The sequence below is a fragment of the Olea europaea genome, unplaced genomic scaffold (assembly GCF_002742605.1).
Source record: "Olea europaea var. sylvestris unplaced genomic scaffold, O_europaea_v1 scaffold987, whole genome shotgun sequence".
NCBI classification, from domain to species: Eukaryota; Viridiplantae; Streptophyta; class Magnoliopsida; order Lamiales; family Oleaceae; genus Olea; species Olea europaea.
In genome coordinates this window covers 153,646-166,259 of record NW_019268379.1, presented here as the reverse complement: position 1 = coordinate 166,259, position 12,614 = coordinate 153,646, and the positions used below count along the sequence as shown (strand labels likewise).

The window sequence follows — 12,614 nt, the reverse complement described above, 5'->3', positions numbered from 1 at the left end:
GAAAATTGCTTAATTTTTAGTGAATTTTTATTTCAGAATTACTATATATACAAATTAAACAAAAATGACATAGACTCCGTTTGGTTTAGATAAAAGTTAATTTTTTCAGCTAATTTTGATAAAATTGATGACATGTGGTTGAAAGCTATGAATACCATGAAATGTGATTGAAATAAAAGAAAATGCTTCTGTACATAATCTTTTGTAAATTGAATAGATGTCAAAACATGGAGGGAATTTTTTTTTTTTTTTGGTTGATGAGATTTTGATCCAATTAAATTTCGTTATATCATTTGTTGGTAGTGGACCTAGTGGTGATGTATATGTAGCGTAATCATGAAATAAATTGTCGATTTTGACTTAATCTTTTGAAGAGTCTTTTTTCTTTTTTTTTTAATAGTGATTTTTTGGAGAGTAGGCAGTTAAAAATAAAAAATAAAAAAAAAGTTTGGATTTATGTGCAATTTTATAGTGTGAATGTGTGATTGAAAATGAATATGATAAAAAAATAAGTTTTGAAAAAAATAAAGACAAATAGTGGCTAACTTTTAACTCAAATTTTTAATTGGAATAAACGGAAAAATTACTCTACACCCGATATGTTAGCCCTTGTTTGGGTCCCGTATTTTTATCAAAATACATTATTCAACAGTGATTTAACATTATTTCAAATACATGTTTTTTAATGAAATAATATTACACGCAAATTCAAAACTTTTCCTTATTTTTTAATCACGCATTCTCCATCATAAAACTATTTCAAAATGCATTTTTTGAGAAATGGGGCTCGAACAATTGTGCCTTTTGTATTATTAGTAGGGATGACAATCGAGCTTGTCGGCTCGGAAAAAAGCTCGAGCTCTCTCGACTCGGAATAGCCGAGTCTCATTTTGGAGTGTCGGGCAAAGTCCTTGCTAGCTCGGGCTTACAAGCCTATATATATATATACAAAAAAAAAAAATTTTAAAGGCAGCTGGCATGGCAGCAACCAGTTGCCATGTTTATAGATTAAAAAAAATAAAATAATAATAATTCAGCAAAACACCGAGCCTGCCCAGCTCGGCTCGGAAAGGCCTGAGCCGAAAGCTCAGGTCGAGCTTTTTTTTGACCGAGCTTTTACTCGGCCCGACTCGAGACCAAAAAAAAGGCTTGATCATTTTAAACATATATATATATATATATATATATATATATATATATATATATATATATACAAAAAAAAAATTATTTTAAATGCAACGTGCTGTTGCCTGCCTTAATTTTAAAGCAGCAAGTTGCTCCCAAACATGGTAGCAACTTGTTGTCATGTTTGTAGGAAAAAAAAATACCAAAACATCGAACCTGCCCGGCTCGGCTTGGAAAGGCTCGAGCCGAAAGTTCTGGTTGAGCCTAATTTTTTTTGGCCGAGCTTTTATTCGGCTCGCACCCGAAAAAAGACTTGATCATTTTACTCGAGCCAAGCTCGAGCCTAAAATTTCGACTCCCGAGCCAACTCGGCTCGACTCGTTGATATCCCTATTTATTAGTATCATTTCTAGCATTCATAAATTTAATTTTTTTTTTCCTTTTATACCTTTATGTGCCTTTTGTAATATTAGCATCATTTCTATCATTTATAAATTTAATTTTTTCCTTTAATGCCTTCAGCAATATTATCAAAAAATATTTCTAAGGCAATATACATTCCCCATAGTAATTTTAAAATAACAAAAAATAAATCTATTATATTTGAAAACAAAATTGTAGCTCATAGTTATAGAGAACAAATTAATTTAATTAACTAGGTTTAAAATAATTACCTTAGTAATTGATCACAAATGCTCTTAATCCCATTCCACTCCATCACCATTGACAACACCCGAGCATCATGCCACCCCACCACTACTAACAAAATTAACTCCAAAACTTCGACTAGGCAGCAATGCAAGAATAAAGCTAGTCAGACAGGATAAAAAATAGGGAATTAATGATAGACTAATTTGGCAAAAATTGATTGGCTTATTTTATTTTATTTTTCAAAGTCTCCAATCATATTTCGACATATGTCCACCTAGTTTTTTGACCCTTGTTTTTGAGCCTGTTTTCTATAGCGTTATTGAACTTTAAAAACATGTCTAGATGTCATTTTCTCATTATTTTTAGAGTAAAAGCTCTCTTAGAAAATAGGCTTGTATGCCCATCTCGAGATGGACCTAGGGATGGTTCTAAGAGGTCCTCCTCTATCTTTTTTTTTTTTCCAAGCTTATTCGGTGTTCAAATTTAGAGTTAATGATCATTGAACTTATGTTCGTATCTTCAATTATTCACTGAAGTTTAAAAAAAAAAATCAAGTTTTGACTACTAAATTTATCCAAACGTTGGACGTTATTCACTAGCATAACATCCGTTTAAGACTTTTAACGAAATTAGTGATGTGGTTAATAGAATACACACATGACACCACGCCACGTTGTTAACAAATTGTTACGTAAGAAATCATCTTTCATTGCTTACTAAACTTCGAAAATTTTCATTGATTGCTCACTAAACTTTAAAAAACATTTTGCTCCCTAAATTTTAAACTGGTCGAATTTTGGCCACTAAAAATTTAAAACGTTTAAATTTTACTCTTGGAATCGATAACCTAGATGCATTTATCCATTTTATTACTTTTACACAAACTCTACACTTGCGTATCACATTTTTTAATGAACAACAGGTTGATGTCATTTTTGTAAGTTTACTAGCCAAAATTTGACTACTTTAAACTTCAATGCACAATCTAAGACATTCTTCAAAGTTAAATGGGTATTCCAGAATGTTTCTAAAGTAAATGAGTAGTGAAAGAAGTTTTAAATTTTTAGTGGCCAAAATTCGACAAACTCAAAATTCAATGAGCAATCAAAGACTTTTTTCAAAGTTTAGTGATAATCGAAGCCTTTTTCCAAAGTTTACTGAACAATGAAAGACTTGTTTTTATATGACAATTTTTGAATGGCGTGATGAAATGCCACATGTGCATTCCATTACCTATGTCACTAATTTCATTAAAGGTTTGAAATGGATGTTATGTCAGTAAGTAACGTCAAATATTTGGATAAATTTAGTGATTAAAACTTTTAAATTTTAATGAGCAATCTGTTGGGCATGTTTGGTAAGTGATGCCCAAATCCCCTAGGCGATGATGAAAACCAAAGCTCGTTTTAACTTCATAGGCTATAAGCCCAAGCCTAGAATTGAAGAATTAAATCCACACCACAATTGAAATAGCCCAATTATATTGGATATTTAGAGGTAATCAGTCCATTAGAATAGATACTGAATACCCAACTTGGATGTAATTTGAAAAGCACAAGAAAGATAGATAAATATAATCAATTTCTTTCTTCAACCACCTTATCTCGTCTTGGATGAGTTCTATCTTTTAGTTAACATAATATTGCATATTTTTTATCCTAATCTTGCAAGATTTTTGGGAAATCCGTTCACCCCATTAAGCCTATAAATTGGAGCCTTCATCCTTCATTTTTCTCACACCAAAAACAAAAGAAATTCTTCTCCTGCTTAGTGTAAAACAAATCCTCCTCCGTGTTCTTTGTGAAATTGTCTTTGTGATTGATAATGGCCTTCAAATTGGAGACACCTTTGTAATGTAGATCGAGTTTCTGAGTTAAAAAGGGGAAGATCGTTCCTCAAATTTTTCAATTTTTGGTTTTCACTTTCTTGAAGTTAATCTTTGCAAATACTTCATTAATTGGTTCTTTTGGTTGATTAATAGGTGGGTTTGCGTGCGTGGATTCGATTCTAGAGAAGTTGTTTTCAGGCAGTTTGTTCCTCACAATATTTCTAACATTTTTCGTGTTGGAAGTTTTCTATTTTAGATTACACAGAAAAAGTTGGACGATTTTGCCCTTGGTGGACCAACGGTCGAAATTGCCACATATTTATTGAATTACTTCAGGCCAAAATTGCGGCCCTAAAGTAATAAATTCGCATCTCTCATAGTTTACAAACTCAGACAAGTACGCTTTGGTAAATTGGCTGAAATTTTACATTATCGTACTAATAGATCATCGTGTGGGGTGATCATTAGAATTGGAGATTGTTATTGCTTGGAAATCATTGCTTATTAATAGAACCTAGGATTACTTGCCATTATCTATTTAATTTTCTAAGTTAAATTATTTATTCGTCATTAGATTAATTTGTTGAACGTCGTTGTGTTATCTCATATTACTTTAAACTTGTACCCAGACTCTTATTATGGTTCTTCCCTTGATCTGAGAACTCGATTCTCATGAAACCCTAGGGTTCTAGAATAGCGTATTATTGTGAAACTATAGAAATCTTGTTACTCCGTGTAATCTGTGTGACCTGTGACTTTTACATATCTGAGTTTGTGTTCTGTGCATTTTTTTGTAAAATATCGATACATCACTTTGAGTTGGGTGTCTTTAATGGTAAAGGAGATTTTTCAATTTGACAACAAAAAATGAAAGGTATTCTTGTTCAACAAAAAGTTTCCAAAGCTATTGATGACTCTTTTCCTCAAACTTGACTAATGAAGAAAAAGAGAATATAGATGAACTGGCATACACTTCTATAATATTACACCTGTCTGATGCGGTATTAATAAAAGTTGGTAAATTAAAATTAGCTCAAGAACTTTGAGAAAAATTGGAGGAACTTTATTTGTCTAAGTCAACTCCAAACAAACTTTTTCTACTTGAAAACTTTTTTTGCTTCAAAATCGATTCTTCAAAAGATTTGGATAATAATTTGGATGTCTTTAATAAACTCATGCAAGATATCACTAACTGTGGTGAAAAAGTATCTGAAGAGTATAAGGCAATAATTTTGTTAAATGTTATCCCTGAAACCTATAGAGAAGTTAAAAATGTTATTAAATACGGGAGAGATACTTTAACACCTGAAATTGTTATAGACTCGTTGAGAAGTAAAGAAATGGAAATGAGAGCCGAGAGAGTCAAAATAAAAAGTGGTGAGGTTCATATAATGAGAAGTAGGTCTTAGTCTAGAACCCGTGATAACCAAAGTGGATACGCGTCTTGTAGTAAAAAGAAAAGTAGAAGTTTATCTAGGTCAAGAAGTAAAACTAAAGGTAGAAAATGCTATGAGTGCGGTAAAACTGGACATTTCATTAAAAATTGTTATGTTGAGGAAAACAAACAAAAGAAAAAGGTTCACGATGAGGCAAATGTTATTACTTCCTCTGATGAATCTTGTGAAGTATATGTGTTATTAAACTCTGAACCTGCTGAAGTAAATTTGACTTTGAAATCACATTTAAATGAATGGATACTTGATTATGGTGCATCATTTTATGTTTCATTACATAAAGACTGGTTTGAAAATATGTAATAATCTTAAGTGGTCATGCTATTTTCTACAATAATCCTGCATATAAAATTGTTGGCATTGGTGATATCACGTTAAAATTTGACACTAATTATGTGCTTAAATTACATAAAGTTAGATATATTTCTGAAATGACTACAATAATCATGCTTATAAAATTGTTGGCATTGGTGATATCACGTTAAAATTTGACACTAGTTATGTACTTAAATGACATGAAGTTAGATATATTCCTGAAATTGGTAGGAATCTTATTTCAGTAGGAGCATTAGAAACTGATGGTTTTACTAGAAAAATTGAAAACAACATCTTTAAAATGATTAAGGGTGTTATTGTCACATGTAAAGGTACTAAAAGAAATGGCATTTACGTGATCACTGCTGAAATTGTTAAAAATTCAACTTCCTCTATAAATTTAACGAACACTGATGACACACACAAGTGACACAATAGATTAGTTCACATAAGTATTAAAGAACTTAAACTACTAAATGATAAAGGAATATTTGGAAAAGACTGTGTGTCTAATATGCTTTTTTGTGATCACTGTGTACTTGGTAAACATCATAAGTCATCTTTTTCATCTGATACACATAAAACTACTAAAGTCTTGGAATATATTCATACTGATTTATGGAAGCTTGCTACTAATCTTACAATTGGTGGTAGTAGATATTTTATGCCCATAATTGATTATTACTCTCATAAGGTGTGGGTTTATCTGTTAAAAGATAAAACTGAAACCTTTAAAATTTTCAAAATATGGAAATTGCAAGTTGAAACTTAAACTGGCAAAAATATAAAATATCTAAGAACTGATAATAGCCTAGAGTTCTGTAATAATGATTTTGATGATTTGTGTGAAAAATGTAGATTACTAGACATAAAATAGTTCCTTATACACCTCAACAAAACGGGGTGGCTGAACGTATGAATCGTACTTTACTTGACAAAGGTAGATGTATGATGTTGAGTTCTGGAATTCCTAAATCTTTTTGGGGTGAAGCTGTTATCACTACATGTCATCTGATTAATTTGACACATTCTACTACATTAAATGGTAATACTCAACATAAAAAATGGTATGATAAATGTGCTCACTATACTATGTTAAAAATTTTTGGTTGTGCTACTTTCTATCATCAAAATGAAGGAAAACTAGAACCTAGAGTTAGGAAATGTGTTTTCTTAGGATACTCTGAAGAAGTTAAAGGGTATAGGCTTTGGGATAGAAGTCAAAATGGAGTTAAGATCATCATAAGTCGTGATGTTACATTTAATGAGTTTGAAATGCCGTGTCTAAAATTATAAAGTGACACCTCAAGAGAAAAACAACAAGAAAACATTATTGACAAATCTCAAGTAAATTTAAGGTCTTTAAGTGTTCAAATCCTCACCACCTCAATCGAGGTGGAGCATAAAAATCCTAAACTAGAAGATATTCAGAGTGAAAATATTGAGAGAGATGAGGTTATAGAGGAATATCAAGGAGAGCAAAACCATTTGTCTGATTATCAGTTAGCTAGAGACGAAGTTAGAAGAACACATAGGGTGTCTCAAAGGTTAGAGTCTGATTTTGAACTTGTTTATGCTATTTATGAAGAACTAGTTGATAGAGAACCAAACACATATGAAAAAGCCTTAAGGAGTAAACAATCTGAGGATTGGATGAAAGCGATGAAAAAAGAAATAAATTCCCTCGATGAAAATCAAACATGGAAATTAGTTCTAAGACCTAAAGACAAGTCAATAATTGGGTGTAAAGAGTTTTTAAAATTAAGGAAGGAATTACCAAAAGTGAGGGTTTAAGGTTTAAGGCTAGACTTGTGGCCAAAGGTTACACATAAAAGAAAGGGGTAGATTATAATGAAATCTTTTCTCCAGTTGTTAAGTATACCACAATTAGGACTGTGCTTGCATTAGTTGCACATTTCAATTGGGAACTTGACCAACTTAATGTTAAAACTGCATTTTTGCATGAAGAACTAGATGAAAAGATTTTTATAGATCAACCTAAAGGTTTTGAAAATAAACAAAAACCTGATCATGTGTGTTTTTTTGAACGCTCTTTGTATAGTTTAAAACAATATCCTAAATAATGGTACAAAAGTTTTGATTCGTTTGCTAAAACAATTGGTTTTAAAAGGAGTAAATTTGATCATTACTTGTACTATCAAGGTAATGCAAACAATAATAACTGTGTGTTTTTGTTGCTATATGTGAATGTTATGCTTTTGATTGGTCCCAACTTGAAGCTGTTAAATGATGTAAAAATTACTTTAAATAATGAATTTGATATGAAAAACCTAGGTAATGCTAAAAGGATCTTATGCATGAAAATTCAAAGAGATAGGTCTAAATCAATTTTATTTTTACATCAAACTCCATATATTATTAAAATTTTGAAGAAATTTGGCATGAATGAATGTAAACCTATTACGTTACCTTTAGCTAATCACTTTACATTATCTAAAGAACAATCACCTGCTAATGAAGAAGAAGAAGAATATATGAAACGAATTCCATATACAAATGTCATTGGTTCCGTGATGTTTCTAATGGTGTGTACTAGACCTGACTTAGCCTTTGCTGTTAGTACACTTATCAGGTATATGTCCAACCCGGGTCTCAAACATTGGGAGGCTTTGAAATTGTTGTTTAGATATTTGAAAGGAACATGCAATGTTGGCTTAATATATAAGTTTGGTATTGAAGGAGTAAAATTGAAAGGTTTTACTGATGCTAACTATGCTAGTGATAGAGATAATAAGAAATCTATATCTTCCCACATGTTTACTTTGTATAATTCATGTGTTAGTTAGAAATCACAATTTCAACATGTTGTTGCATTATCCACTACTGAATCAGAATACATTGTTGCTACTGAAGCCTTTAAAGAATCTTTGTGGTTTAAAGGTGTATTAAATGAACTTGGTGTTTTTAAGGATAATGTGACAATATATTCTAATAGTCAATCTGCTATTCACCTATGCGAAAATCCTGTCTTTCATGAATGTACTAAACATACAGATGTTAGATTGCATTTCATTATAGATATGATTTTTCAAGAACTGGTAAAATTTGAGAAAGTCCTTTCAGAATATAATCCTTCATATATGAGAACTAAGGTGCTCTCATTGGTAAATTTTAGAAACTGCCTTGATCTTCTAAATATCGGTACAAACTTGTTAGTCTCTTCCCTTAAGCTATTTGTTATCTTATCTGACTTGCAGGATGATTTGACATCAAGGTGGAGGTTGTTGGGCATGTTTGGTAAGTGATGCCCAAATCCCGTAGGTGATGATGAAAAATCAAGGTCTGTTTTAACTTCATAGGCTATAAGCTCAGGATTGAAGAATTAAATCTATACCACAATTGAAGTAGCTCAATTAAGTTGGATATTTAGAGTTAATCAGTCCATTGGGCTAGATATTCAATACCTAACTTAAGAGTAATTTGAAAATCACAAGAAAGATAGATAAATATAATCGATATCTTTCTTCAACCACCTTATCTCGTCTTGGATGAGCTCTATCTTTTAGTTAACATAATCTTTCAGATTTTTTATCCTAATCTTGCAAGATTTTTGGAAAATCCGTTCTCCCCACTGAGCCTATAAATTGGAGCCTTCACCCTTCATTTTTCTCACACTAAAAACAAGAGAAATTCTCCTCTTGCTTAGTGCAAAACAAATCCCCGTCTGTCTTCTTTGTGAAATTGTCTTTGTGAATGATAATGACATTCAAATTGAAGATACCTTTGTGGTGTGGATCGAGTTTCTGAGTCGAATTAAAAAGGGGAAAATCGTTCTTCAATTTTTTTCAGTTTTCGGTTTTTACTTTCTTGAAGTTAATCTTTGCAAATCCTTCATTAATTGGTTCTTTTGGTTGATTAATAGGTGGGTTTGCTTCACACAATCGAAACTAAACACAAAGTTGAATGACCACGGGGACAAAAAACTCTCAAATTTAAGCGCAACTGGGACAATTAACTCTCAAATTTAATGTCAACTTGTGATCGATCGCCTAGCATATTAGCTCAAGCCCATAGCTCTAAAACATCTCTAATCTGTATCCCCCACAGAATCCATAATCTCACCTAAATGAAATCTCAAACCCAATTCGGCAATTCCAATTGCCTTCTCCATCTCCAATCTCTTTTTTAATGCAATATTCCCAATTGACAATGTTAAACCCTAAATTTCCTTCCGAATCCCCATCCCTACGCTGACGCCCTCTACGAAGTTCTGCTCAAAGGTGCTGAAAATGTCACTTCTGTTCTTGAAGAAATGGTCAAGCTCGTAAGTCCCATTTTCTTACATCGGAGGAATGGAATTTCAATTTCGATATCATTTTCGTTTCTATTTCTTGTTGTCTTTTGCTTATTTCAAAAGGAATGTTTTATTTATAAATTATATACTATTAACCGTTAATTTACCTAGTTCTGTGAACTCTATATTACTTTTTGCGTGTTAATTTTGTTCTCACTGTTAAATATTATGTTATCTTTTGATGTATGGACTTGTGGTTGTGGGCAGCTTCCCCGATTCCCGTCCTGATTCATGTTCCGTTCCGTTCAGCGAAGAAGATGCTCCAATTGCTGGCTACTCTGGTAGAAGAGAAGCTACAATCTACTTCCCTTAGTAAGTTAGCGCCTTTATCTCGCTACTTGAATGTGTATATTTGTATAATAGTATGTAAAAGAAGAAATAGAATCTCCAAATTAAAACATTGGGTTGAGGTGATTGCGTTTTGCTTTATGAATTGGGATTTTCTGAATACTTCATCTTTTAATCTGATTGATGGTTATTCATTGCTAGATCGTGGATTGCTTCACACTTGATTTCACGCCACTGAGTTACACCTTTAGCAAGTTCTATGCTTGTCGATACTAATTTTTTTTCGGTATATTTATTATAAATTTATATTTAAATTAATTGTTGAATTGTCGGCTTATTACTGAATTATTGTTGTTTTTTTGGCTTATTATCGGATAACTTGAAGTTGTTATTGTCTTGTTGGCTTATTGTTGAATGTTGTTGGCTTAGAGTCTGTTTGTGAGTGATTTTGAGAATTGATTTTTTGACCGTTAAGAGAAAAGTGAGGTCCACCTGTGAGAGAAGAAGTCAAATATAATGGCTAGAATAGTGAAATAACGGTCAAAAAATCACTCCCAAACAAGCTGTTATTATCTTTTTATCTGAATTTTTGAATTGTTGACGTATTTTTGAATTTTTGATTAACTAATCTAATTTAATTAAAACAAAAATATTTTTTAATTTAATTGAAAACCACATATTTTTACTTTTTTTTTTAAATGAAAACCATTAGAAATAAAAAGCTATATATATTTTTTTATTTAATTGAAAAAAGAGCAGCTAAAATTTATTATTATTATTTTTTAAAATTTTCGGAACATTGAAAAAAAATTCACGTTTTCAACATAAAAGAAATTGGTACTTTACGAGACTCAAAAGAGCTGAACAATGTCCAAATCATCATCTTCAAGGTGGTACCGTTATGGTTGAAGAGAAAACAAGTGAAGGTGAACTGCTGCAATTGAATTCTCTTAAATGACTGATTCAATCAACATGAACAAAACTGATCACGAATCTTGCAAATAGTGCCCAAAATTTTCTCCTTTTTTTCTTTTTCAATCACCAAAGAAAACTGAAAAGAAATAAACTACGGATATATTGGGATTATGGTATTATTGGTAGGCTTGGATATGAAATTTGTGCATCATGGGCTAATAGGTGTAGTCAATGAGTATGTATAGAAGGAATAATGGACTGTTGTGCTTGGGGACTCTGGCTTTGGTTTTAGTTTCGAAGTGTGGGTTGGGCTAATGGTTAAATAGGTTTGGGTTGAGGATCAAGTTGGTTTGTGGGGTGGCCTATTTGGGGCTTTATTAAACAAATAGACAGCTGCAATTATGAAAAGCAGAGAACAAAATGAAATTGATTTTTTAGCCAATAATAGCTACTGCAGAACAAAAAGCAAGTTGCTTGTTCTGACTTTTTTTAAGAACTAGAACATAAAAGAGGAAAAAAACTGGGAACAAATTCTACTGTTGCATGATTATTCTGGCACTTGGTTTATGCTTGTTTTGTGAGTATATGAGGGTTTGGACGTAGGGGTGGTGGCTGATTGAGGGTGAAGAGATTGGATTTCAAAAATGAAATTTGTTTGGTCGAAGGAAAAAAAACTTGCCCTTATATCAAATTGACGTAGGATTGCAATAATTTGACAATGAACAATTGAAAAGGGAACAATAAAGAGAAAGGGGGTCCAAGAAGAAGAAATTAGGGTAAGAGAAAATCGATGTATTCATATATTCGAGGTTGCATATTACAAGGAATTGCAATGGACTATGAGAGAGAATAAAAGACAAAGCCCCCTGGCACCTCTCGGACATCTCGGCCAAAACCAGATTCATAAGAAAGATCCTTATAAAGATGCCACTGCCACCGAACCGGTGAAGACCCATTACTATTCACCGAAGGTTAAGGCTTGGTACTCCATATTGATATTGTCGGGGCACCCTTCTTTAGGGTATGACCTAGAAGCCAAGCAAAGACAACCTATCTTGCTGCTAGGAGTGCCTACCCAATAGCGGAGCAGCAGCTAATCTGAAATCGAAAAAACTACTAATAAACTAGAACTTTATCAAATTATGAAAACTAATCTAATCTAATCTAATTAAAACAGACATACTTCGAAATTTTAAAATCATATCCAAACTGTATTTTTATCTCCATCGATGACTATAAAAAATGCATGTTTTGCTTAGCTTATTGCTAAAATATAAGCCAATTTTTTGAATATGTTCCTGTAATAACAATCTACATGTTGAAAATTACATTTCAGCCATCCCTTCAACATCACAGCCTCTAACAGACTAACACCAAACAAAACAAAAAAGAAGGAACTGTAGATCAGGTTACAAGATAATTGATGATCACTACATTACGACGAGTCAAGTAGCAGAATCCATGGAATTTGTAGCACCGGAGTTGGAATCGTCTGTTATTGCAGATTTTTTAATAAACTCTATACAGTCTGCAACAGCTTCACTATATTGAGGATCATGTACTGTGTAGTAAGGCATCTGCACATCTGTGGAAGATCGACTATTATGTTGAGCTTTAGAGAGGGCAGAAAACATGATCAACTTGAAAACGGCCTCTCGAAAACGATCAAGCAATGACATAGGCGATAACCGATTGCTTTTTCTTGTGTAGCCAATACCTCTGA

The 12,614-nt window shown here is 32.3% G+C and overlaps 1 long non-coding RNA gene across 1 annotated transcript; it reads left to right on the top strand.

The window, feature by feature from the left end:
• The first annotated feature begins 9,364 nt into the window (after positions 1–9,364).
• Positions 9,365–10,176, top strand: LOC111392835. Its single transcript, XR_002702338.1, has 2 exons — positions 9,365–9,658; positions 9,896–10,176. It is a non-coding gene; the product is annotated as an uncharacterized LOC111392835 (long non-coding RNA).
• The last annotated feature ends 2,438 nt before the right edge of the window (positions 10,177–12,614 follow it).